This window comes from Eretmochelys imbricata, chromosome 10 (genome assembly GCF_965152235.1).
Source record: "Eretmochelys imbricata isolate rEreImb1 chromosome 10, rEreImb1.hap1, whole genome shotgun sequence".
Lineage (NCBI taxonomy): Eukaryota > Metazoa > Chordata > Testudines > Cheloniidae > Eretmochelys > Eretmochelys imbricata.
In genome coordinates this window covers 69,243,367-69,268,631 of record NC_135581.1, presented here as the reverse complement: position 1 = coordinate 69,268,631, position 25,265 = coordinate 69,243,367, and the positions used below count along the sequence as shown (strand labels likewise).

The window sequence follows — 25,265 nt, the reverse complement described above, 5'->3', positions numbered from 1 at the left end:
ATAGAATCGCTTGTTTTTAGCTCTTCCCATTTAGATCGTCACTGTTGGAGGCAGAGCTCTGCAGAGCAATATATAGAGGAGGGAGCATTGGTGCCCTGGCTGGGGAGTTACTGAACCTTTAATGCATGGGGATGGGGGGTGGGGGGTGGAAGAAGGGGGGCATTTCCCTGACCTAACAATACATTCTTGTCTCGTGTTATGATTCATGTTACAGTTGCCACAAAACTGCTTCCTATTTGGCACTTTGCCCCTTGCCTTCTTCTTCCTCCTTATCCCTCCTCCCTCCATCTCCCCTTTCTCCTTCCTACCCATCAGCCCTACCCCCGCCACCCTTTCCACATCCCCGCTCTCCTTCCCAATCTCCTAGCCCACACTTGCCGCTCGCCTCCCCACTCCCCATAGCCTCTGCCACGCTCCCGCCCTTACCTCACCTACTGCCCACCCCCCTCTGCGCTGCACCCCATCCCCCCCCTTTTGCTACCCGGGCTGGCTCAGGCGGCTGCGGCGAACCGGGGCGCTGTCCCTTTAAATCCCTCTCTGTCCAGCTCTGTGGTTCACGTCGCCGCCGTCCCCTGTAATAATTAGTTGCGGGAGCCGGTGCTACCCTCCCGCCCGCCCTCCCGGCTCCGCCAATCAGCGCCCGCCCGCGTCACTCTCAGGGCAACGAAACAGAAAAAAAAAAAAAAAAAGTTTCGTAAAGAGCGAGCGAGCGGGGCCAGCGGCGGCGGCCAGGCGGGGTGGGGGCTTCAGCGGGCCCCGGAGCCAGGTAAGAGCGGGTGCCAGGCTACGGGGGCCCGCTGGGCGGCTGCCTCGGAGGGGCGGCTCCCCAGCATGGTGATGGGGGGCAAGCTGCTCTCCCCCCTCCCCAGCCCCGGGCGTAAAGGGACTAGCGGCCCCGGCGTGAGGGGGGCGCCCTGGCCGCAGCGGGGCCCTGGAGTGAGGAGTGGGGCCAGGAGGGGTGAGGGGGGCCCCACAGCAAGGGGACCTCGGGAAGAGTAAAGGGAGGCGAGGGGGTGCCCCCCCATAGGGGAGTACGGGGCTGGTGGGGCGCACCCCTCCCACACACAAACATAGGAAGTGAGTCTCACCCAAGGAAGCTGCTGTTGCCCCCACCCCAGTCCTTGGGTGTTTGTGTGGATGAGTCAGGTGAGCGTCCAGGAAGGAGCACCTGGCTGTGTGTCTCAATCTCTAGGACTTCCTGTAATTTGTGGGGCACGGGGGGGGGGGGGGGGGGATATATGGGGCTTGGACTCAGCCTGTCAGATATAGAGGGTTGAAGGAATCAAAATTGAGTTCCACACTGTGTGTTGTATTTAATTGGTGGTTTCTCCCTTTTTTGAGTTGTTTCTTCTCTTCTACCACCCCCCCCCCATAACCCCCAACACTAATAGCATGAAAGCCCAAGGGCAACTTTATAAGGGTAAAAACAACGAGGAGTCCTTGTGGCACCTTAGGGACGAACAAATTTATATGGGCATAAGCTTTTGTGGGCTAGAACCCACTTCATCAGGTGCATGGAGTGGAAAATACAGGAGCAGGTATAAATACACGAAAAGATGGGAGTTGCCTTACCCAGTGTGAGGTCAGTCTAACAAGACAATTCCATTAAGAGCAGGATACCAACAGAGGAAAAATAATAAATTTTGTAGTGGTAATGAGAGAGGCCCATTTCAAACAGTTGACAAGAAGGTGTGAGTAACACTAGGGGGAAAATTAGGTTTAGGTTTTGTAATGACCCAACCACTCCCAGTCTTTATTCAGACCTAATGTGATGGTGTCCAGTTTGCAAATTAATTCCAGTTCTGAAGTTTCATGTTAGTCTGTTTTTGAAGTTTTTTTGTTGAAGAATTGCCACTTTTAGGGTAGAATTTCTACTTGTGTCCTTCAGTGACAGTTCCCCTTCCCTTGTTGTTACTAAACTTGTTTGCAGGTATGTTGGCTTCTACCGTAGGGATGGCTGAATTTCAGAGGTGATGTGATTCGTCTGTTTTGTAGAGTGTTATGTGATCTTTCTGAACAAAAGGTGCTATATGGAGGTGGTCAGAATAGAGTGTCTTGACTTATTTAACCAATCCAAAATTATTTTGAGAGAATTTTCATAAATTGTTTTTTCAACCAGCTCTACTGCCATGTAAACACAGGGGGACTGCTGCTTCTGTTGTAAGGGTAAGGATTGAGTTTGTATGCCTGTGGTTTTTATACAGGAACCAGCACTCCATTGGGGGGGGGGGGGGTTAGGGCCTTAGGACAGTACTATAATATAAATATTGATTACTAGGATGGCTTCAATTCAGAACACCTGGCTGTTTGGGAGCATGTGGATGAATTTTGCTTCCTGAACAATCTAAATTGTGGTACTAAGCTCCTAGTCGAACCAGTGTGTATGATTGACTTAGGATTTCATTTTAAAATATTGCATTTTTTCTAGTCCTTACAATTGTGAAAATAACCTTCCAAATATAACCTTGATGCAGTGCTCTCTTTCCAGTCTCTGAAAAGCCTGAAATGCTAGGTTTGAGTGGTGTGAGCATCCCCTTTTGTCTCAGTGGGTTGTTAACTCTGAAAGAATGACTTCTCACTGATCTTTTTTTACACAAGTGTGCAGCAAATGTATTTATGTAGTGGCAGATACTCACCAGGAATGGTGGTGGCAGAAGCGGCTGCACCTCTTTTTCCCAGGGTTTATAAACGTGTACTACTAGGTATGTCTCGCACGGTTGCACTGCTTTCCCTGACTCTTTGTCTGCACTTGTTCTGTGACTGAAATCCGTGCCCAAAAGGCTTGGGGGGAGTGGGTAGAGAAATTAGTTGGTGAGTTTTTTTCTATTCTGCTGCGGGTATATAATCTACTTTCAATTATTGTCAAACTTCTATTAACATTTAGTGTATTGAGGGTATTATATATATCCCTAACTTTGTAGCCTTGACCTTTAAAACTGAAGTTCAGTCCTCTCCATTTCATCCAGTTATTCCTTGTGATATCCTTCTGGTTCAACCTTAAATAATTCCTTTCTTGGTGTGTTTACACTCTCTTTGAATTGTAGATGGTTAATCATAATCTCATTCCCTTAGATGATTAGCAGAGTTATATGTATCTAGTCCTAAACTTTCTTTGATTTCTTAACCATTTCCTTCAGGCTCCTTAATGATTTTTATTGCTGCTCTTTGAATTCTCTCTAATCTATTGATATCTTTCTGGTATTGAGGTACATAGAAATGTATTTTGCACTAGAAATGGTCTCCAATGTGTCCTATAGAAGGGGATGGTCCCCTTCTATCTAGTCCAGGGGTTCTCAAACTTCATTGCACTGCGACCCCCTTCTGACTACAAAAATTACTACACGATCCTGGGGAGGGGGAGAAGCCTAAGCCTGCCTGAGCCCTGCTGCCCTGGGTGGGTGAGGAGTGGGGGAGGGGCGTGGGCCAAAGCCTGAGCCCTGCTGCCCTGGGTGGGTGGATGGGAGGGGTGTTGGGCCAAAGCCTGAGCCCCGCCGCCCCTGGCAGGGAGCCCAAGCTGAAACCAATGGGCTTCAGCCCCAGACAGGGGCCTTGTAACCTGAGCCCTGCCACACAGGGCTTGGGCTTTGGCCACTGGCAGTGGAGCTTAGGCTTCGGTTTTGGCCCTGGGCCCCAGCAGGTCTTAAGTCAATCCTGGTGATCCCATTAAAATGGGCTCCTGACCCACTTTGGGGTCCCGACCCACAGTTTGAGAACCCCTGATCTAGTCCATAATATACCTTTTTGTTCTGCCCAAAGTATCATTGTGTGGTATGTGTATAGTGTTTTTGTTCATTTGCTGTATATCACTGCAAGCTTATCTGATTTGATATTCACTACTGCTCCTCTATCACTTTTGGTGTGACTCCTTTTCAGGTGTCTCCTTCACCACTGAATAGTTGTGATTTTTTTCTTTCCTCCAACTTTCATTACTTTTTTTTTAAAAGAAATCCCAAACTATTTCCTGCATGTATTTATGTCTTCAGGTCCCTTTGTATTATTTTTTTGTCTTCATAAGCAATTAGTTTGGTATATTATACATATGGAAAGTGGCTTCTAGTTTGTCATAGTTTTGCTCTCATAACTCAAGTGGTGTATATTAGAAAATGTAAGAACTTACGGTGTTTATAAATTCAACATCTGATTACCTTAAACTCAAACTGTCTCCACAAAACCCCATACAAATAACTTACCACTCTTTTTAAAGTTATCAGTAGAGGACAGAAATATTAACACAAGCTACTGAGAAGTTACTATGGTTACTGATTAGGATACCTCCTGTTCCTGTGAAAATGTGTGCTTTTGTGTAGCAACTATATTAATCACTTCTCTTTAAAGAATCGTAAGTACACTTGGCAGCTAATTGGGATAAAGTTATATGCACCTGGATCTTGAGTAGCCTTTCTGAATCAGGTGTTGAACAAATTTTGGCTTGTTCTATATAGGCTTACGGGACATGCTTATTTCAGTTTAGAGAAAAGGGCATACATTGATACTGTTCATACATATTCTTAGGCCATTGAATTCAGCATGCTCAACCATACTGTAGGATACTGCTGTTCCACCTGAGCAAGATGGCTGATGTCAAGGGAATGCTCTGGATCCTTCCACAGGGGCTGTAGCCAAAAGGCATGATGTATGATGTCTACCACCAGAGCTTTCACCTATATAGTTCTATAATAGTCACTACTCTTTCCTGGTCCTATTGAATATCATAACCCTTGGGAGTGATTGAGACTTCTTGAAGCTCAGTTGTCAGAAAGATGTAGCCAATACTCAACTGTTTATACTTGGTGAAATCTCTCTGTCACCCAGGTATCCCAGCATCTGGATTTGGAACTGTCTGAAGCTACTCTGTCCTGTTTTATGCTCCTAGGCAGAAGGAAGCACTGTGAGGTGCTTTCTGTCACACTGACAATTTGGGACTATTGGAGACTTCAGGGTATTTAATGTATAGGGTCTTTCAGGATATTTTGTCAGACTTTCCTATAGCATCAGTCACAAAAACCCATTTGACCTTCTATGGTTAGCCAGGCATCTAAGGGCTGGACTTGGTCATGTGCACTTTTGTTATTTCCAGACTTGATTGTAGCATTGCAGTATATCTTGGGTTGAAAGCATCAAGAAAAGCACTAGACTGCGATGTTTACCAAGAGCACATCTATATACTGCTCATTCTGCTAGCTTCCTGTTGAACACATAGTCAGCTTCAAGGTCTTGGTCCTAATCCTCTGGGTTTACCCTAGAATACCTGAAATACTGCTTAACCATCCAGGCACTTGACTGCCATTGACGGTTTTGCTCCTTTTGAATAATGGAATTGTATATCACTAAGGAGAAGCTCATCTGCACAGGGGAGAGTTTGTTCTTGGTGGTGGAATTCACACCCACAGGATCAAAGGATGAACACTAACTTCAAAACTTTCAGCTGAAAATGCAAATCTCCATTCTTTGATCTTTCCACACAGCTTCTCATAACCTACTAGCATATCTGAAAAATGCAATCTCATGCAACTAACTCATGGAGGAGCAGGTATAAATATAATACATCAGTGATGTAAATGACTCTCTTTTGAGGATGATGCCCAGATACCATGCCCATCACCATGGTATAAGAAAGTGAACAGAATAGTGTTTGGAATATACTTTTGAAACAATTATTTGTATGTTCATGTAGTCATTGCACTAGTGTACAAGTAAGTCATCTGTTGAGAGAATGGCTATTTTAATAGAATAATTTAAAGTATTCAGAGATAATCTGGTGATCAATAGATATACTATTTTCAAAATGATAAAGAATAGTAAACTTTTTGTATATAGTAACTTCAAAAGCATAATTACTGTTTGTGTAAATATTCATAAATTTTGAAATTTGCCTGGGGTGGGAAAGTTAAATATCTGCCTTTTAATTTTAAGTTATGGTAATAGTTAACAGTGGAAAACAGGTTAAAAGTTAGAGCTGCATTTCTTAAAAAAAACACACCCAAGAATGAACCCCATAAGAGTACTGGCATATTGACAGCCCTGGAGGCTGAGGACCTTTTTCCACAGTGCAGGTACAGCACATGAAGGCTGTAGTTCCCTACATTGCTTTGCCATTTATTAACCTGTAGAAACCTAGAGGTAAGTGTTATGTGTTTCCTAAGACTCCTTCACAAATGGTACCAATTTTTGGCAGGCTTTTGTGATTCACACATGTCCATAGGGACCTGGACTGTGACTGACATGTTTTTACATAGATCACTGAACAGCCATCAGATGAAAGCTTTTGATCACTACCATTCTGTTCTGTTTGAACTGGAGACTTAAATGTAACCGGCTCAGTTCTTCTTTTCCTGAGCTATCTAGTCTCACTAATTTGCTATATCTTTTATGTATCTTAATATTGCAGCAGAAATAGACTTCTGGGTTTTCTACAATTAAAATAATCAAATGAGACTTAGGCACCTTCTTTTCTTACTCCTGTCCCCAGTGCAAGTTACAGTAGCAGCTAAAAATTGAATTTGTCTTCAAGGCTGCTCATGCTCAGAGCTTCCCTAATTAAGGTTTGCAACTATGATGATCACACCAGTTTCTGCTGTCTCTGATGTTAAAGAGCAGCAGAGGCTTAACTTCCCTTCTGAGTATGAAATACAGTGAATTTCTTCAGACTCTGATCCAGACGAATATAGGATGTGTACAGAAATTAAACCTATGAAATTGGTGTCCTTCATGCTCATTTTCAACAGTCCTGATTGTGGTAGTCTTTGAGGCTGGACAGGGATTTGAGCAACAAAATTCTAACCTGGATGTCTAACCCCTAAATTCAGCTGTATTCACACATGAACTTTGATATGTAATAGATAAGAATCCAAGCCAGTTGTGTCCTTATCTCACTTCTCTGATTTTGGGGGGGCGGCGGGGGTGTTGGTTTACTTCACAAGGGCAGCAGACTATTCCCTGGCCCACTTAATAAAAGTAGGGTATCCCTGGACAAAATTTTCTCCCCTTTCGCTGCTATGCAGTGTGCTATTTGTTTGGATGTTGCAGATTGCCTGGTGGTGGCTGCATTTCTGTGGTGATGGATAGGTATGGATTTTTAAAGCACTCTGGGATTCTTCAGGAGGAAAGGTACTATGTAAATATATACAACCTTATATTGTGTAAGCGACAAAACTTGTTTTTAGGGCAGAAGATGTTGCCTTTCCAGAGTAGGGTGGTTTTGATCATAAGATTTTTGTGACTGCAGCTATTTTTCTCACAGACGTGCAACTTCATGAACTCCAAACTGAAAGTTAGAAGTTTGTCCTGGGTATCGTGACCCTTTACAATTCTTAGTCATGTTGCTTTATTTGCCTAAACTATGTTCTTGCCATCGATGGCTTAGATTGAGTTGCACTTTTATGATTTAATGCTGTCTTTTGCAATACAGCTGTGAAACTGTATGAAGAGGATCTGAGTAACTTTATTCTTAATGTTCTGTGCGTTCAAAGTACAGAATTCTCACAAAGCATCTTGCGATTAGGCCTCTGAATTGACTTTTTCAGTTAGTATATGAGACACTATAATACATTGTGCAGATGTAGAGCCTTCTTAAAGTTAGCCCTTTTATAGTGGTTTTTTTTTAAAGAAGCTTTTTTTTTAGAAAGTGGTGCATGCATTAAAATGCAGCCTAGTACTTCTCTGTAAATATTCCCCTCGAATGTGGGTAATAATATAGTATTTTGCTATGACTAACTTATCTTGGACTTTTAATCTGTAATAGCAAAATAGTTTAGAGGGGCCCATTGCTCTACAAATACAATCTTGGAGACCCTATTTAAAACAGTTATCCCTCAACACTGTTGAAATTGGCATCCATTTTGCAGTATAGCCTAGACCTTAGTTATTTCAGAAGGAAAGCTGCTGCAATGGAGTCTTGAGGAAAGAGGGGTGAAAGAGGGCTGGGAATTGGCTGTTCTCCCTGGAGATCTGTTTCCTCCTCCTCTCTCCCTCCCTCTAACTTTTCTGTTGTATTAAAAAACCAAAATTACCCCCCCACACACACACAAACAAACAAAAAAAACCACGACAAAAAGTACAAATGTGCAGATAATTCACAGCTTGTACCATCCTGGATATAGTTTGAAACTGATGAATTATTAAACCCATGAAAATTTTGCATGTAATACAATACTAACTGGGCAAACTGTGGTGGCACTAAGAGGGGGAGGTATCCTGTTCATCTGTCAGTCTCCAGATTACAACATTTTCTGGGTTGAGTCAGGGAGAGGTCTTCCTGAAGTGATCTGTGCATTTGTGAGACATGATGTGAGATGCCTCTTTATTCTGTGTAATTTTTTCCCCCTGAATGTCAGGCTTGTCAGTTAGGTAGACTTTTTTGGCTGGTGGGGAGAGAACTGTTCAGATTTTTTTTTCTTTTTTTTTTTTTTTTTTTTGCAATGATGCCTAAGATCTTGATAATACAAACTGACAGTATTTTGTATTATACAGTTATGATGCATAAAGATCAGATTAATGGAATATTTAGTCATAATCTAATTATCAGATCTAATTACTATTTTTTTAAAAAATAGTTTTAAAATACTGTTAAAGATTGGATCAGCAAAAAATAAAAACCACGGACTGTCTGACACAGAAACATACATAGACCCTAGTAAGATCTAGATATTGGCTTCCACACTATGGAAACACTTTTGCTGAGTCATGTCTTAAATTAGCAGAAGAAAGCAGGTTGAAACAAGTGACTGACTATTCATATTTTCAAGTTTAGATTACTAAATCATACCTTGAAAGTTACATATAGTGTGCCTAATTTTTCAGTTAGTTTATTCTGTGATTTTTAAATAGTGAATTTGTTCCTGAAGCTTGAATTAAATTTTATCCTATATTAAAAAGCAAGTAGCAAAGCTTTATATAGATAGAATTCTTTCAATTTCACTTCATGAAGTTTTACAGTACATCTAGTTCTTTAATAATAGACTGATCAGATATGTCAAAAGTATGTGTTCTTTAACATCACTTTTTATATTTCTAGATAAAACCCTATGAATCCATATGGTTTTGAGTGCTATGTTCAAGATTTGGAGTGGCAAAATCTAGGCTTTCACTGTTCAGTTTTATGTAATGTTAATTGGTATGAAGCTCGTCAAAATAATGTAATAAAATGCTGTAGTTTGGCACAACTGAAGACTTGTGTGCTGTTTCTTTAAGAAACCAGCTAGTCCAGGGTGTTTTAACCAGCTTAACCTAACCTGCTAGCAAGGAAAAGTTCTTTAAATAATGGATATTAAGTTTTACCAATGAGAGATACTAGTTTTACTGAAAGGGTGGAGTTTTTTCCATTTCAGCCACTAGAATTGAAGAAGGTGGGGCTTTCTGTTCAGGTTAGGTTGCTCAGGAGTACAGCTTCCAGTGAAGTTAATCTGGGGTGAAGCAAACAGAAAATTGTGCAGATTTTCTTGGTAGGATTTTTTTTTTTTGTTCTAATCTTGTTGTATTTCTTCATTTTACCCTTTAAGGCACTTATGATTATATGTGTGCCAAATTTCATGATTGTTTTGTTTTCCAGTGCTGGCAGAATATTAAAATGTATGCGGGGAAGCAGAACAAAAGGGCTCTTTGGGCAGGAAATAAGCTGTTGAGAGATGCAAACTTGATTGAGTTTCTTTTATCATTTATTGCTAGTTTAAAGTTTGGTATTTTTATTTGGAAAAAGTCGAATTGTACAACAATATCTTACCTAGTTGTGTTAATTGTAAAAAAATTGAGGATCATGCTGCTGTTTTCTATAATGTTGTGTAACTCCAAAAGAGCTTTATTTTTAACTCTAACTTCTCTGGTTCTGATGAGACTTGAATTAACTGAATGTGACAGTTGCTACTAGATTATACAATGATAACATTTGTTTAAAGTCATCTGCCTTTGTTTTAAGTCATGTCCATGATTATATCACTTAAGATTGATACTATTTATTTTTTGTGTTGTACTTTAAAAAGGAGAAGAACACTTTGTATAGATTTTGGTGTATTAGGAACAGTGTATGCAAAGAGGTTTAAAAGCTAGATTTAATGTTTTCTAAGTCCTCCCCCAGCCCCCCTTCTCTTAATACAACTTCCTGGAATATCAAGGACCATCAGAGCTCTGATTTTAAAAAAACAAAAGGGGGCCAGGGAGGAAATTAATTCTTCTTGTGTTTGTTGCAGCCGCTGTCCTTCCAGCTGAAGATAGGGCTTCCTTGAAAACTAATCGATACCCTACCACCCTGAATCTTATGTGTTGAGCATAGTGAGGTGGTTACTTGTTGTTTGGGAGCGGGGTGAGGGTTATCTTCAGTTTCTACACCATTTTTTTTTTTTTCCTTTCGGCTTTCATATTTAGGGATGAGTTTTTAGTAATACCTTTTCTCAGTGTCCCAAGGGTCTTCAGGCTTGGAACATGCTATAAATTAGTATTATGGAGAGGAGTTTCTGTTGAGTATTGCAAAGTGTTTACTGTGATCCCTTTTTTATTCCTAGACAGAGAGATCAGATAGTGCCCAAGTCTGGGTATTTGGTTCAAATGCAAGGCATCCTTTTTTTTTTTTTTTAAAAGCCTTCCCTAATTTGCCCCCCTTCCTTCACAAAAGCGTTTGTATATGCATGTGTGCATGCACACAGTTGTATTCATGCAACCTGATCCTTGGGATCAAAGAAATACTATGTTCTGTTCTCTGACATTGATTAACTTTAATGCTTAGATAGCAAGTTGATGGATGCATTACAAATAGCTAAGATGTGGCAGTACCTGGAAGTTTGGGGAATACAAGAACAGACATGAAAATCAAACCAGGATCTTCCAAGTGACCACGCAGAGCATTTCACAAGATAGTTAGACATGGTCAACATAGTACACTTCACACATTTTCAATTTTCCATTAGTTAATTTTCTTTAAAAAAAATTGGATTATAAATAGGTTTCATTTTTGTCTAAGTACATCCTAATACAGTGGCATCTCAGGCTTGGTTTGGTATTTCATAGGCTTACGCACACTTAATACATATTCTGATTTTATTATAGCATAATTTTATTCACTTTCTAAACTTTTTTGGAATGTGTTTCTCTACTAGTAAGTATTATTACAAAATGCATGACCATCAAACTATGGAATTATTTTTAATACTCATCAGTAGCTCTACTGGCCATTCTAACTGCCTTTGGGCCAGATGCCTCTTATTTAAATGGCTACTCCTTAATTAGAGGAGAAAGGGAGTACTTAGACAAAAGTTGACTTTAAGTGCAAAGTATCACAAATATCTTTCAGCTGAAGTTAGGCCTTAATTGAGTGACCAGAGTTCATGTTTCAAATGAAAGCAAAAAGAAAAAATAAACGACAGGCTTATATTTGTGCAAACTAAGCATGTATTATATGTATGTATATTTAATGTACACAAGCAAAATCATACATATTTGTGTAATATTAGATACTAATTATGCAGAATGCTGCTTTTACTTAGCTGACATTTTCATCAGACTTTTCCAGTTTAACTTATTTCAAACCAGTCAGTGGCTGAAGCAACCATTCTTTAATTTTTCTTCTGTATGATCTACCTAGCTAGTAAAGAAGGGACCAGTAATTTTCCTGATGCATTAAACTTTCAGAAGTGACCTGTTCAAGTTTTCACCTCATGTATATAATTCTGATTGGCCCTAAAGGATAAACGTACCACTTTGCTGGCATGGCTGGAGAACTTCTGTATCAAGATACAGCAGGTAGTCTTGCCTGTATTCAGAACTGTAGATAAGCAATCTGAATACATTTGCTAGTTATTCCAGCAATTTATATTAGTAAAACATTATCTGACACTGACAAGTCTTCTACACGCTGAGGGGTGTGTCTTCTGCGTTCGAAGATTCATGTACATACTACTTACATGAAGATGGAAATTTACACATCTGATGTAACTGAAGTTTACATTCTCTTTTAAGATTAAACTCCTAACAGACACTTAGGGCTAGATCATGCTTTCTTCATCCATTCATGGAAAAGAGGGCAAAGGCATCGGTGACCTCATGGACCCGTTCTTCCTCCCACCTACCTGCTGAAATCACTCCATGGAGTAGTGATTGGATGGCCCTGCATTGAGCATGGGTGTAGCTGAAGCACACTGCCCCCCCCATCCCCCCGCCCCTTCAGCCCTGTGTAAACTACTTGGGAAAGTTAGTACAATTTGAGGCTGTATTGTATTTCCCATGGAACTGCCTTCATGGTGAGAATACTGCTTTAAGGTTGTCCAAACTAGGAAAAGTGGTGTAGTATTAATATGTTTGTAAAAACTGCCTTGTCCATACTAGAATTTTTACCATGTTAGCTACCATCTATTTTCCTAGTGAAGACAGGGCCTAAATGGGGATCCAAGGGGCAGCTTTGGTTGTTGGTGCTGTGCTGCCAGCAGGTGGATTAGGGATAGGATACTGGAGGTACCGAGCTCATACATAAGAACAGGGACTTCAAGTAGATATCCTTGGCTTCCCATGGTGTGGAATTTTGCTGAGGAAGAGGTTGACTATTTTCACACAACTTTGTTACAGTATAATCAATCAATAAAATGGCCTGTAAAGCAATAAAAAATAGCTTTCGCTCATTTTAGCTGCATTAAGATGTATATAACAGAGCCTTGAAAAGTTTCTTCAACATAACGTGGGTTTTTTTCCTGCCTGTTTTTTTACTTTAGAAATATCAGAAACGTTAAGTCCTTCCCTGATTTTGTTGGATGTGTGAGGGTGTGTGGAGGCTTTGAGCTGAGGGGGTAAACCGCAGCTCAAGGAGACATACCCCTGGTGTGCTAAAAATAGTGTATAGCAGCATGAGCAGAGGGAGGGACTAGCCACCCTGACTATGTACCCATCCAAGACCCCAGTACGTACTCAGGCAGCTAACCCCTTGTGCTGCTGAGGCTATATTCTGTTCTTATTGAGCTAGCATGAGTGTGTCTCCTTGAGCTGGAATTTATACCTCCAACTCAAAGCGTAGACGTACCCTCAGATATATGTGGTAACCTCTCAACCCTTAATTGAAGGGTGGGGGACAGGTGATCTATTATTTCAACTGTGTTTATGGGGCTTTTGAGTTAAATAGGGATTAGCAAAAACCATGCTTTATATAGTCTAAATGAAAAGCATTTCCCTCCCTCAATCAGGCCTCATTTTCTTATTATGCTCCTAGTTCTCTAGTTGTTCATAATCTTTCAGGTAAAATGGGGTAAACAAGACACAAATTTTTAATGTTACATACAGAGAACTTTTTAAAAAAGGTTTTATTCATCATGAAGAAACAAAATGAGTTAAAACCTAATTTCTTCCCCCACCCCTTTAAGACCGCTTCAGGCAACTTCTTGAGGCTCTTTGTCAAATAACTGAAGCCTTGAACTTAAAGGCGCGTCTTCACTAGCAATGTTAAAGCGCTGAGCTCTCCCAGTGCTCTAAAAAAAACACCTCCACAATGGGACTAGCTCCCAGCGCTGGGAGCATAGTCTACACTGGCGCTTTACAGTGCCGAAACGTGCAGCGCTTGGGGGTGTTTTTCCATACCCCTGGGCGAGAATGTTGTAGCGCTGTAAAGTGCTCGTGTCGACAAGCCCTTACATGCTAAACAAGCTGTAGGGATTGAAAGCTTCATATTTGCCAGAAGGTGGTGATGAGGGGTATAAGAGGGTGAATATTTACTTCCCATACCGTAGTTTTTAAATGGGAAATCCATAGAAGTTACCCCTTCTGCTGTTAACCTGTCAAGATTTGCAGAACCTGAACTTGTCTCTGCATTCATAGTTTGGGCTTCCTGTGCACAGGGTGATTCCTGGTCAGCCATCTTATGTTGTGCCATGACACATTTGTATCGTAACACTGACAAATACCACATCCTGAAGGATAGCCTAATATGTAGTAATACCATGTTTGCTGGACCAAACTCTGAACAGCATGGCTGGCCTGGCGGGCTCTGACAACCACCCAAACAGTTTAAGTAGCCCATGTTTTAAGACAGTAATGCTATGGTGTGCCTTCTGTGATTCATAGTGCTAATTTGTGTAGCCACATGAGGTGTTGGGGGGGGGGGGAAGAGAGAAATACAAATTCAAAGCCATGTTACAGTAGGACCTTAAAATTAGTATTTTTTTAGGCCAAAAATTAGCTATTGCCAGCATACTTGAATGTGCCGTATTGGACTTCTGAAATTCTTTTACTAATAACTATTTTCAACCACAAATGTGTGTCTGCACTACACTTAACTTTGGCAAAGAAAATAGACTAGACACTCACTTTCTGGCTGTTGAGTACTAACACAACTTTGGACTATTGTAATTGAAATAAAGATGTTTAAAGTTTCTCCCATAAAAATCCTATTTATACAGGCATTTGGGACTAAATCAAGCTGACAGTAGTAGTTTTTCAAACTAAGGAGTAATTTATATATCTTTGACCTAAGTGTATTTAGAAATATGTAGATACATTTAACCAGTTGTTGGTCATATTGTGTATCTGGTGGCAAAAGAAATAAGGCTAAGTATCAGATTGCAAAAAAGTAACCAAGTCTATATTAAACTGTTGTAGGAGGTGGAGTGAATGAAGTTGCTTTCAGAAGTACAGTCTCATGGAATTATGTCCTTAATGTTAAAAGAAAAGGAGTACTTGTGGCACCTTAGAGACTAACCAATTTATTTGAGCATCTGATGAAGTGAGCTGTAGCTCACGAAAGCTCATGCGCTTTCGTGAGCTACAGCTCACTTCATCCGATGCTCAAATAAATTGGTTAGTCTCTAAAGTGCCACAAATCCTCCTTTTCTTTTTGCGAATACAGACTAACACGGCTGTTACTCTGAAACCTGTCCATAATGGTGTAGTACTTCTGTTGTCCAGTAGAACATTGTTTAAAGCAGCTTAGGAGGACAGGTGTGGCAATACAGTGAACATTTCTTAACAAGAGATCTGCAGCTTTTTGGTAAATTGGTATGTCTGTTAAAGGGTGAGAATGCAAAATGAGAAGTTGAAGGTGGCTTTTCTTGTCTAGCTTCTCTGAATTCAAGTAAGCAGCTTACCAAGGTAGCTTTTGTTGTCAGTGCAGGGGAGTTTATATGATTAAAATTTTCGAAGAAGTGTATTAGGCTTTTTATGTTGGGATAGTTCTAACAATAATTGCATGATACCGTGGGATATTGGTGTTAAATCTTGGAATAAAGTTGATTTGCAGTTATATTTATGGTAATCCATTAACAGTTCAACAACTTTGGCTGAGTAAAATTCAAAGATAAGTGGTCATGTAATCACTACACAGTATCAAAAATCCCACTTTATTAAGAGTTAGGGTTTCCAGGTGTCCAGTTTTTGACCGGAACACCCGGTCAAAAAGGGAACCTGGTGACTCCATTCAGCACCACTGACTGGGCTGTTAAAAGTCCGGTTGGCATAGGGCTGGCAGGCTCCCTACCCAGGTCTGTGTGGCTCCCAGGAAATAACATATCCTTCTGGTCCCTATGCGTAGGGGTGGTCATGGGGGCTCCATGCACTGCCCCTGCCCTGAACGCTGGCTTTGCAGCTCCCATTGGTCAGGAACTGCGGCCACTGGGAGCTGTGGGGACTGCACCTGCAAGCAGGGGTTGCGTGCAAAGCCTCCTGGCCATGTCTCTGCCTAGGAACCTGAGGGACATGCCATCCGATTCCTGGGAGCCGCCTGAGGTAAGCACCCCCCACAGCCTGCACCCCTCACACACTCCTGCACCTCAACCCCCAGCCCAGAGCCCTCTTCTGCACCCCAAACTCCTCATCCTTGCCCCACCCCAGAGCCTACACCTGCAGCTAGAGCCCTCATTCCCTCCTGCACCGCAACCCCCTGCTCCAGTCCAGAGCCCCCTCACACACTCTGAAACCCTCAGCCCTGGCCTGGAGCCCCTTCTTGCACCACAATTCCCCCATCCCTGGCCCAACCGCAGAGCCTGCATTCCCAGCCAGAGCCCTCACCCACTTTTGCACCCCAACTCCCTGCCTCAGTCCAGAGCCCCCTCCCACACCCTGAACCTCTCATTTCTGGCCCCGCGCTGGAGCCCTCACCCCCTCCAGCCTTCCAAGCCACTGGCCCAGCCCAGTGAAAATGAGTGAGTGAGCGTGGAGGGAGGAAGCGACCAGCGATGGAGAGAGAGGCCTCAGAGAAGGGGCAGGGCCTCAGGGCAGGGGTGGGGCAAGGGTGTTCAGTTTTCTGTGGTTAGAAAGTTGGCAACCCTATTAAGAGGTGGTGAAACGCAAAATGAAACATGACAGTCCAAAATGAGACTTGTGTCCACCTCGGTAGAGCAGCAGAGATTTTAAAGAGGGGGATTATGAATTATTTTACAGAGCACATAAGCAACTGTTTTTAAACAGCAGACTTCTATTAAAAGCACACTTTGCTTGGACTTTGCTGTTTAATGTTACAAAGACCCTCTTTTATTTCTAAAAATGAGCAGTCAACTAATTTACAACAAATCAGTTTCCCAGTAAGATTTAGAGGTCAGAATAGAAAGGATGAAAGCTTTCATCTCACTATATTTAAGTAATTCTTGTGGTTTGGCCCAACTTTCAAATATTGAAGCCTTTTCATAGGTATAGTCCAGATTGTAAGTTTGATTTAAAACTAGGTGTTATGTACCATATTGTTAACAGTCAACTAAATTTCTTATCTTTTGCATTTTAAAAAATAACTTGCTTCTGTTCTATCCTTTTTATTATCCTTAATGTCACACCGTTCTCTTAACTAATCACAATGTATCTTCCTTCATTTTCATGTGTGCTCTCTCTCTCTCTCTCCATTGCTACACTTCCACCCTATGTTTTTTTCCTATATATCTAAGTAGAATTGCTCAGTATACTTTTCTAACTTGCCAGAAAGAGTGACTTGTACATATTGTCTACAAAACTACATTTTAGAGATTTCAAACTGACATGGCTAATGTTTAGTTTGATTTTACTACAGCAATTAGCTTGCCATTCTGCAAAGTCACAGTGTGACCTATGGCCTCAGTTTTGTATGCGTAGTACGTAAACCAGTCCTTGCATGCTGCTGTTGCCCATTTATCCCTATATCTTTCTAATTTTTACATCAATTCTTCATTGCACAACCACAAATTCCAGAAGTGATATCAGTCTGTCCCGTATATTGGAGAGTTCCTGACTCAGCCTTGATGACAGTTTAATTTCTCACTGTCAAGACCCTAGAATGCTGTTTATCCTGTCATAATAATTGACTGAAACTCTTTGGTAAGCTTTAATTGACCAGAAGGCTCCTTCCCGCAGCTCGCATTGGCCGGGAACAGCGATCTGCGGCCACTGGGAGCTGCAGGCGGCCGTGCAAATGTAAACAAACAGTCTAGTGGCCCGCTAGTGGATTATCCTGATGGGCCGCGTGCGGGCTACAGGTTGCCCACCACTGGTCTAAACACACAAAACAGAGGGGAAGGAATTATATAACATGCAAGCAAAATGACTGAGTTGATATTTGGCATGCATATTGTTAGTTCCACATATTTTCTTTTTCCTCCATCCCCTTTATCTGCTCCCTCTTGCCATATGGCCATATATATTTTTTTCTATGTAGTGTTATGGAAAGAACTCTGTACATAGGTGCCATCGTATTAAGAGGACAAACAGTGGCATCCAGCAAAATTGTTTTTAGACCATTGTGATCTTAACTTGCTCATCTAAATATTCTGGATGGTAAATGAGTAGGGGGATGGTGGGAGGGGGAAAAGCAATTAACCTGGAGTTGCATATCTGAGGGCTTGTCTTCACTATCGTGCTTCATTGGCACAGCTGGATGTCATTACTCCATCTCAACAAGAGGTGGAAGCTCTGTCGGCGGGAGAGCGTCTCCCGGCAACATTGCATGGTGTAGACACCACTTTAAGTCTATGTAACTTGTATCACTTGAGGGTGGCTTTTTCACACCTCTGAATGACGTAAGTTACATCAACTTAAGCGATAGTGTCAACAAGCCCTAAATCTTGTCCAAAAACCACGTGTGTTAAATTTGGTTGTCCAAAAAAGGTGGTTGACAACTTTTTGTACCCAACTGAGTACTTATATTGTGTTCTGGATAGAAAGGTTGATTTAGTGACTAAAGCACTAGGTTTGGTATGTAGACTTTTATTCAAGTCCTGACAGTCAACTCTGTCTTTCATCCTTTTGAGGTTGCGAAATTGAAATCCATGCAGTTTATTCTATATGGGCTTTAGGAAGAGATGTTAAAAATGTGTCTGTTCCATGCTGATCTTTAAAAACACACAGTGCCCTGGGCCTCTTCCGAAGACTGGAGGATTTGTCTGAGGTCTGATGTACACCTAAAAATTACGTTGACCTAGTTACGGCATTCAGGAGCATGAAAAACTCACACATCTGAGAAATGTAGTTAAGCCAACCTAAACCCTAGTATAGGCACATTAGATCGATGGAAGAATTATTCCATTGACCTAGCTGCTGCCTCTCAAGGAGGTGGATTTACTACTGCAACAAAAAAAACCCTTCTGGTGTTGTAGTATCTGCACTACAGTGTTACAATGGCATAGCTGGGGTTCACTACTGGGCTAAGTCGACTTAAGTTATGCTACTCCAGCTATGTGAATAATGTAGCTGGAGTCGACGTAGCTTAGGTCGACTTACCCTGGTGTCTGCGCTGCGTTGATGGGAGACGCTCTCCGATCGATTTCCCTTACTCTTCTCAGAGAGCTGGAGTACTGGGGTCGACTAGAGCAGTGGTCTCCTAACTTTGTGGATCGCGCACCCCCAGGGCCGGCTCTAGGGAAGCAAAAAAAAAAAAAAAGAAAAAAAGAGCAGCTACTGCCGGCGTGCTGCTGAAGATGGAGCGGGGAAGAGCCCAGCTGCCGCTGGCGTGCCGCCCGAAGAATCAGAGGTCCAGGAGCGCTGCTGCCATGCTGGCGGTGCTCCTTCGGCGGCACTCCTCCTGCCGCGCGCCCCCAGGGATGGTCTTGCGCATCCCCTGCGGTGCGCGCACCCCACTTTGGAGACCACTGTACTAGAGAGCGCTCTGCTGTCAATTTAGCAGATCTTCACTAGACCAGCTAAATCGACAGCTGTTGCATCAATTTCAGCAGCATGAATCTTCCAGGTAGTGAAGACCAGCCCATAGCCTTAGTGTCCTTGGCTAAATGGGCTTTCCTACACCACTGTTGTATGATTTCAGTTAGCTGCCCCAGCAGTGCCCATATTTTAGCAGAGTGGTGTGTTTTGGGAACCTTCAAAAGGCAAGTCACTACATAAACACAAACTGTTGTAGATTCAGTATAGTGAAATAAACACCCCTCCCTCTGAGACAAGGTGCTGATTTGACATAACATAAATCCTGGATGGACAAGATTGAAACCTGAGGCTGATAATGAAATCTGACCTGCCTGAGTATTTCTTGTAAATGATCCCCAAGCTATACTTCAGGGAGACTATATACATATTCAGTTTTGTGCTCCCTGCCTAATGTGTGGCGGTTGGCCTCCTTCCTCAGTTTCCTTGTAGATGTCGAAAATACCAACTTTCATTTCCAGTGTGACTTTGGATGTGCCAATCAGTCAGTGCCCAAGTGCAAGTTGACAGCTTGTGTTATGGGCAATGAATAATTAAACTTCACTTGTGCAGATGGGGTTCTGGCGAACTAAACTGCACGAGATAAGGTGGGTGAGGTAATAGATTTTATTGGACCAACTTCTGTTGGTGAAAGACAACCTTTCAAACTACATAGAGCACTAGACTTTCTTAGCCGGCATGCAAAATTAGTACTTTTGTCCTATGGTTACACTCACTTTTTACAGTCATTGGAGAACAGGCATTTAAAATGTACCGCATAAGTTACTGGATGGCCAAATACAAAAACAGAGGAGCACCCTCTGAGTCAATGGATAAATTTAAGTGCATTGTGCATGGAAAAGTGATTCTTGCCACAGGGAACTGAATACTTATATTTCTCACTATACTGAAAATGTGTCCCTACATATCCTCTCTACAGTTGGCAAGGCAGTAACTTTCAGCTGAGTGCCCCATGTAGCATGTGATCACAGTGAGAATATTGTATATTCTGTACACTTCAATTAGACATGGTGCACAACTCCAGATGGAAGCAACATAGCACGCTATTGTGAGTGGTAATAGCGATAACCCCAGAAGTTACCCACATCCCCAGGTCTTGAATTGCTATCTTAAATTATATAATTTGTATTGGAGTAGCACCGAGGAGCCCCAGTTAGGGACCAGGACTCCATTGTGCTAGTTGTACAACTGCAATTCTATAAACTGACTTTCAAATTTTACACTGTACTGTTTATGCAGCAATTGCTCTTAGTTTCTGTTCTTGCTGTCAAAATTCTCTGCGACAGGTATCTTTTGAGAACTTGTATTAAAACAGCTTTTATAACTGCCTCTTTCCTCTAGGTTTAAATAACTGTTTAAAATAAGTGAGACCCTGGCTGCTTCAGGAGAGTATGTGTATGCTGCAATTAAACAGCCATATCTGGCCCATGTCAGCTGCTTCAGGCCTGCAGGGTTTGGGCAGTGGATTGTAAAATTGCAGTGTAGATGTTCGGGGTGGGACCCTCCCTCCTCATAGGCTCTCAGAGCTTGGGCTCCAGCCTGAGCTCGAACGTCTGCAGTGCAGTTCTACAGCCCTGCAGCCCAAGTCCCACAAGACTGACTCAGTTGACATGTGCCAGCTGCGAGTGGTCTAACTGCAGTGTAATCATACCTTTATGGGATGTCTACACTGTGATTTTAAAAAACCTGCAGCATTGAGTTTGAGAGCTTAGATTAGCTGACTGTGGCTGCTGGGCTAAAAATAGCAGTGTAGACATTTGGACTGCAGCCCAGACTGAGACTCTCCACCCTTGCAAGGGCCAAAAACCAGGGTTCTAGCTTGAGCCTAAATATCTACGTTGCAATTTTATAGCCCTGCAGCTTGAGGCCAAGTCAGCTGACACAGGCCAGCCGCAGGTCTTCTATTGCAGTGTAGATATACTCCCACCCCCAGGGTTTCTGGGACCTTGGATCAGCATGATTTGTGTGTATACAGAAGAGGGGTTAGGCTTGATCCGGAGTTCAAATCCTGGCTTACATTGTAGCGTAGATAGAATAATCAATTCACTGAGGCTCAAAATAAACTAAAGCTATAACAATTCTCCCAGCAATTACTTGAATAATTTTGTAAATGTTTGAATTTACTTTGCAGATTGTCATCTTGCAAAGCTAGAACGGTTTTCAGACACAGGATCCAAGACAGCTTTTGGAGTTGTGCTACTCTGCTTTACATTTTATAAATGATATTCAAAACATACCTGATCTTATCCTTAAAATCCTAAACTAATCTAGATAGGTACCCCTTCGGTTAGCTAAACCGAATAGCAAAATTTTACATTGTGAGAACACATCCTCTCTGCTTCAGCTTCCCCTGCCCCCTGACACTTCAGTAGGACAGTGTGTCCCGGACAGTCTCTAATATCCGGTATCTTTTTCCTCCCTACCATCCCCTTTGCATCCCTGGTGTCCCTCAGTTATACCTCTCAAGTTTCCTTTATCATTCCATCATTCCTCATGATCTCCCCTAGAAAGATATTCACACAAGTCCCTTCAGAGATGGATAAGACAATCTCATATGTAATGTCCATATTTATGAGTCTGAAATTTATTCAGAATTAGTCTTTGCTTGTACAAACAAACTTTGGTTCCTGTATTACTATTTAATTTATACCAGTGTTCCAGCCACCTCTGTCTTCGCATTTTATTGCAAAATAAGCATGCCTACTCTAAGGATTGTTTGCTATTTGTTTAACCTAATAGACATTATTTTTCATTTTTATTTCCTGTTTTGGGGAAATCAGCCTGAATCCAGCTCTAGTGACAAAGCTCTTATTTTCCTATGATTTGTAGCTTTATTAAATGTGGATTGGCAGTTTAACATTCCTCTGTCAAGGGGGTAAAAGTAATTTAGAATGTTACAGCAGTGCCCTTTCGTCTTAAATTCTGAACATGTCCTGATGACGCTCTCGGTAGCGCACTCACCTTTGGGCCACAATGTTATGGCTTCATCAGGACTAATGCTGTACTTCAGTTTTGGAAAATAGAGGTGTGTTGCTATTGGTACTATGACTTCAGTCAGATGATAAACAGCGATGTTTCTTGCAATTTCTGGGAACTAAAAATTTCCTGGTTTTGCTTTAAGATTAATTCTCCCACACTGCTTTGACAAGTTCACTGTAGGCTCTTTGGCCTTGTCTTTATTAGCTTTTTCTCATAAAATGTCCCACCAGTGGGACAAGGCAAGCTGACTTGGAAAAATGTGATTTAAGTTTTTGAGATTTTACGGCCCTAACTCTGCAAAGTTATTTCTGAAGAACTTGGAAACCAGAAATATACACAATTTAAACACATTAACGATGTTATAATAGACATCTGAAACACATCTTGTGATTTTTATTTCACTACTTTGAACTGAGTATGTATAAACTGGGAAAGAACTCTGAGATTGTATAGTTGGACTGGGGCATTTGGTTTCCTATGCAATGCAACAGGTATGTCAGATGCTTCAGTATAAAGAAGTGGTACTATGTAAAACCAATAGCTCTGTGTAACAGCCTGTAGCTTCTGGAATTCTAACATTTTCATGAAACACTTTTTTTTGTTCATGCTCTGCTTCTTTTAAATCTCTGGTGTAAACAAAATGTGATTTCTCTTAGTATTCAATAAAACTGAGTGTGTGTTATTATGCTGATATTCCTAATACTTACACATCTTTCAATAGATTTTCTCTGTCTTGATACGCTAGAGCAGCTTGACTAGAGCAGTGAAACTTTATGGAACCACCACTTCATTTTGTTCAATGCAGCTTGATGTGAATACATTTTGTACAGAAAGTGATTTTGCTTACCACTTATATCCTCTGAGTGGTCATTTTTCAGAGTAGCAGCTGTTAGTCTGTATTCGCAAAAAGAAAAGGAGTACCTGTGGCACCTTAGAGACTAACAAATTTATTTGAGCGTAAGCTTTCGTGAGCTACAGCTCACTTCACCTTAAGTGATCACTTTGGTTATGATGTGTATGGTAACACCCATTGTTTCATGTTCTCTCTATATATAAATCTCCCCACTGTATTTTCCACTGAATGCATCCAATGAAGTGAGCTGTTGCTCACGAAAGCTTATGCTCAAATAAATTTGTTAGTCTCTAAGGTGCCACAAGTACTCCTTTTCTTTTTGAGTGGTCATTGTATGTAATTTGCTCTACCGGTATGAGATGAACCGGAGTTCCTGAAGTGCCTTATTTTCAGCAGCTAGGATCTTTGATACTTAAAACAGTTTTTTGCTAATCTGTTTTATGTGAATGTTGAGCGTGGCTGTAAGTAGTAATTACTGTTTCAAAGTAACAGCTATTCATGGTGCAGTGTATGCAAAGACATTTGCTGAAAGCTAAATCTTCATAATCAGTGATTCTCTTAGTATTGATATAGAGAGTTTGCTTTTCTTGTAACTTTCTTTATTTTGTGTAGGAGTAGTAATGAAATATATGTTCAGCCAGTCCTAATGCAATCAAATTTTGAAGAGCACATCAGATTATGATAGTAAGTAATATAGGGGCAGGGAGCGATATCTTGTTAGCTGTTGGTACAGCGCCTAGCTCAGTGGTCTACTATGACTAGGTGTGTTATATAGTAATACTACTAATTATAGTAACTTGTGTCCTAGCCCAGGTCAGACATAATCATTGCTGATCTTTCTCCTCTTTCCTGCTCCTGCTATCCTGTGGCCAGCTCATTGCTGGGATTGTGAGATCAGAGGTAAACCACCACTTGCATCCTTTTCCCTCCTTCTACCTACTGTCCCTACCCAGTTCTTTACCTGCTGACCTTCCACCTTCATCCTTACCTCCCCGCTTGTTGCTGTTTTCCCCTCCTTTTTGCAGTGTGACTGTGAACCACGTAAGTAAGCCATTCATCTCCTCTCCTCCCCTCCCCATGAACAGATCAGTGTGGAGATTTACTATGTTACTGGATTTTTGGGAGGTTCCAAATATGGACTGTATCAAAAAAACAGTACTTTATTGCATATTTGCTGGTTGCTGACTTTCAGATTCCAGTAAAATTACAGGAATTGGAGATTAAGGGGAAAACCGATTAGGATTGTCTTTTCCATCCTCTGCAGAGCTCCAGCTAGGATAGGTCTGATTATAACTTGATTTTAGCTGAAAGGCCACATGTATGAAACACGGAAGAAACACATCTTTCACCAGAAATTGACTGCACGATAGGAAATCATAAATGAGTATCAGGTAGCTGACTTATTAAAAAGTGATTTAATAGAATACATTTTTATATAGTTTGTGGGCATTAATATGGAACATGAAATAGTATTGTGATTATCCAAACTAAGGCAATATGACTGCTTCAGTGGTTCAACATAATATTAAAAATTTATAAATCAATTACATTAAATATTACAGGAAGAAAACTGAAGAGTATTGGAGTAAACAAGATTTTAAAATGTACTTTAAGTAGAAGGGAAGTCAGGAAGCTAGTGTGCATGTGTTAAGCTGTTTGTTCCTCCCCAACTATGTGAGTAAATATTTTAAAATGTTGTCCTGCTAACCTGGATATTGAGAACTGACTTCAATGAAACTAGGTTTAAAACTTACTAAACCAACATGGTTAATCTTTAAATTCTACAAAATTTATTTTGATGATTTTCTTTTAACTTTTTCACATAAAGCAAGCTCTCTCTACCAATATAGTTATCTGATTTGTAAGAACTAATTTACACACATCCATATTTGCCATATTTCCTGTATTGAAATTAACAAGATAGATCAAGGTCTAGGATCTAAATATCTAGTATTTCACTTAAAAAGCATGGCTTTGCCCAAGTTTCTTTCAACAGTGTACGTGAAATTCTGATTTTACCAGAGTTTAGAATTGGTCTAAGGAAAAAACCTGACTGCTGTCTTTTGTGTGATCACCCCCAAATTAAGTGTTTTTGTTTTTTAAAATGTACAAGTTCTCTCCTGCTGTTTAGTCATGGGCCTATACAGTACTTCTGAGGTAACCTGTTCTCGGAGACTGATATAAACTCATAGCTGTTTTGTCTAAACTTGCAGCATTTGTGACTTCTGTGTATGTAGTCACTGTTTCCAGCTTTGGGCTCTTTCCCTTCGCAAGCAAAGGAGTTTGCATCTCTTGAATGTCAAAGTAGTAACATTTTATTCTGGTTCTCTTCATGAACGCTTATTATTTTTTAAAGTTTTTC

General features: G+C 41.2%; 1 protein-coding gene across 3 annotated transcripts in view; it reads left to right on the top strand.

Moving 5' to 3' along the window:
• Nucleotides 1-680: 680 nt before the first annotated feature.
• The window catches only part of ZFAND6 (zinc finger AN1-type containing 6), a 49,266-nt gene continuing 24,681 nt past the window's right edge, over nt 681-25,265 (top strand). For 2 of the 3 annotated variants that reach the window (XM_077827697.1, XM_077827694.1), the window contains exon 1: nt 681-766. The gene's annotated coding sequence lies outside the window, so the exon portion shown is untranslated. Of the gene's footprint in view, nt 767-9,371; nt 9,441-25,265 lie in introns of those variants that run through there. The other variant, XM_077827695.1, reaches the window with a different exon arrangement.